This window comes from Sturnira hondurensis, unplaced genomic scaffold (assembly GCF_014824575.4).
Source record: "Sturnira hondurensis isolate 20B ecotype Veracruz unplaced genomic scaffold, ASM1482457v3 Scaffold0021143, whole genome shotgun sequence".
Lineage (NCBI taxonomy): Eukaryota > Metazoa > Chordata > Mammalia > Chiroptera > Phyllostomidae > Sturnira > Sturnira hondurensis.
This window is the reverse complement of record NW_028093774.1, coordinates 11,052,174-11,055,353: the sequence shown is the minus strand read 5'-3', so window position 1 is coordinate 11,055,353 and position 3,180 is coordinate 11,052,174. Positions and strand designations below refer to the sequence as shown.

The 3,180-nt window shown below is 35.0% G+C and overlaps 1 pseudogene; it reads right to left on the bottom strand.

Moving 5' to 3' along the window:
- Positions 1–2,595: 2,595 nt before the first annotated feature.
- LOC118977033 (uncharacterized) lies at positions 2,596–2,746 on the bottom strand (annotated as a pseudogene).
- Between the last annotated feature and the right edge of the window lie 434 nt (positions 2,747–3,180).

Here is a 3,180-nt window from a genome sequence, read left to right as displayed (position 1 = left end):
TCTATCTATCTATCTATCTATCTATCTATCTCTCATCTGTCATTGGATCCAATAACCACTTCTCCCATTTGCCCCTTCCCCTGGGACCTGAAGTGTTTCCAGGCTTTCAAACCAATGCAGCTCATTTTTTCTCCATGCCTTGCCCTCAGCCTCACTAGTCTTTGAAGAGTCTCTTTGTTAAACCCTTCTCCATCCTTCCAGTGTGTGGATCATCATTTCTCTGATGGAGCTCTCACCAAAAGGAGAGAAGCCAGAATTCGAGCTCAGATCTGTCTGATGAAAGGTCTTCTCTCTTCATCATAAATCTAATTCCTACCCAGGCCTAAGGTGTGTTGGTAAGTTTTGAGTTTCTATTCTTTATGCGAGTAAGGAAAACCATGAAAATAGTTAAAACTATGAACATGTACAGAGAGTTTGCTGCATACCAAAGATTCTTCTAAGTCTTTTATACATGTTATCATGTTTAAATCTCACCATAGATGTTATCATTAATTCCCTTTCCTAGATGAGAGAAATGAGACACAATGAAATTGAGTTACTGCTCAACATCATGGGGCCAGTGAAAGGGATATAAATGCAAGCAGTCTGGGCCAAGATGCTCTTTCTAAATGATAATTTTTATACTGCTCTCAACAGCAAAATTGTATTATTAGTAAGTGCATTTTGCACTCTTATACCTTTTTTCTTCGAGGTCTGCTGTGTCAAAGCCTGAAGTCATCAACATTTTTTAGTCATTGCTAAATGAACTTTCACTATGAGATGCAAATAAAGAATAGACTATACACTTTCTCTAGTCTATTAGGAAGCACTTGAGAATAAAGGATAAATAAATATACAGAAGAAGTTGGAGTACAGATAGAGTACACTCACATATTAACCCATATTATTCGAAAATCTCATAGAAAGCATTGAACAGATTTTTAGCCCTGGTCCTAAGGAAAGATGTTTTTAAAATGCACTATCACATGACATTTAGGCACTTGAATATTTCTGCCACCTGTCATTTGTTTCCTCTCACCCATGCAAATGGCATTTACCTCTGTTGACATCCTGATTATAGTGTTATCATTGCTTCTCAGTTATTTCTGCTACCCATGTCAGGTTTTGCTACTCACATATTATTCGTTTGACATGTATTTGCTTTCCTTAATTTGTGTTTAAATATGAATTCCTAAAATCTGTCACGATTATATGTTGTTACTTAGATGATCTCGTTCATTTCCTCTGAGTTTAGTCTCAACAGAAAATAGCTAGTGATACTCATTTCCATTTCCAATCGTTTTTATGGAAGTTTCAACAATAGGTAGCTTCCTGGGCAATGGTTTTCAAATTCAAAGTTTGGTGGGATTGATGGCTGAACTTTTGTTCCCTCCAAACGCACAGGAATCCTCATCAGATTGTGACTTCTGGAATTCTGACGTGTGGGACAAGGGAAGTTTGGTTTTTATGGCAGATGGATAGTATGGATAGGTAAGGAAGAAAGGAGAAGAGTGTTACAAAACAATACCTGGAACAGACAGAACTTGAAAATGAAATTACAGCAGGGCGAAAAGGACGCAAGGCCTGGGGCCTGGATAGAGCCTGGAACCAAGCTGAGGAGTATACTAGGTCTCCATTGAAGGGGGTCAATGAACTGTGGCAAAGGACACCTGAGACAATAATGCCTTGAGCACTGTGTCTGGCACAGAATACATGACCAATGAATCTAGTTATTATCGCTATTAAAATTCTGTGATATCAATGTAAGGCCTAGAAAATGCCCTAGAAATGTGAGTTTGAACCACATAAAATTGGCATACTTTAGGCGAAAACTGATCGAAATAGGCAATTCATGTGGTTCAACCCAGTAATATTTGTTATAATTAATATGTAAATTGCTATCATTATAACCATTGGTATTCAGGCTAAGGAAATTAATCATAAAGCATGAAATCCCTCTGTAGGTGCTGAAATGTAATGAGCTTTTTTCTGTATATTTGGTTGCCCTTGCTATAATATTCAGCTTCACAAAGAATAAGAACCTATAGGTACAGGAGTAAAGAGAAAAATGTTACTCGAGTTCGTTGTTGAAGAAAACGTGAATGTCTATCGCCTAATTGTGGAACAACCTAACGATACATAGTTTTAAATTTTAAGGACAAATAAACTTCATTTTAGAAATCAAAATCCTAGAAATCTATTTTAAGGAATAAAAGCACTGGTCCATAAGATTACATGTTAATTACAGCATTTTTGAAAGGTGACAAAAATTCTGGAAAAAAAACACATGCTCATTATTAGGGGAACACATCAATAAATTATGATGCAACCATGTCATGGAATATTTTTATACCCATGAAAAGCAAAGAACTACAAACATACACATTAAATTGAAAGGATTTCTAAAATATTAGTTAAAAGGTAAAATGTAGTAATAAATTTGTGTTATTGTGATGTTTTTAATACAGTAAGAAGACACGTCATATGTATGTCTCATGCTCTCTGACTGGGCCATGGGAAATACACAAGAATACATTCAGGATAGTTACATGATGGGAGAATAATGTGGCTTGGTGGGACACAGAGGAAAGGGGAAAACCAAGTAATTAAAAAAGAATTTTTAAAGACTACAGCAAAATTTAACAGAATGTACAGTACGACCTTAATTAAATACTTAAGTAAAATTGCAATGAAGTCATTTTTCAATTAGCAATAATTGGGCCTCAGATAAACCTCGTTGGCTATAGTACTGCCACTATGCAGAGCTGAAATGAAGTCATTTTTAATTTAAAAACACAAAATTTAAATTCTAAAAGCTCAGCATCTCTGACAAACTGAGGTATGCTGAGATCTAGACTCCCGTATTGAAATATAATTCCATTTCTCCAACATTGAATCATTGTCCATTCTAAAGTAACACTAGAGAAGAACTATCTTGAGAAAGAATTTGTATTCATTCAAAATAAGCCACAGTCTTGGTTTAATGAATCACACATATTTGATTTTAATAAACTACTTTCACCAAAACTATCTTGTAAAAACTTTGTTTAATGTGAGAGAAGTAAAGTCAAACAGAACATGTTATAGTAAATGTGTTTCTTCCAAATTGACCACTCTGTATTTTCTCTACCCAATGATTTCTCTTTTCAGATACAGATTCCAATTTTGCCTGAAAACAAAATTAAACTAATGAATTTTGTA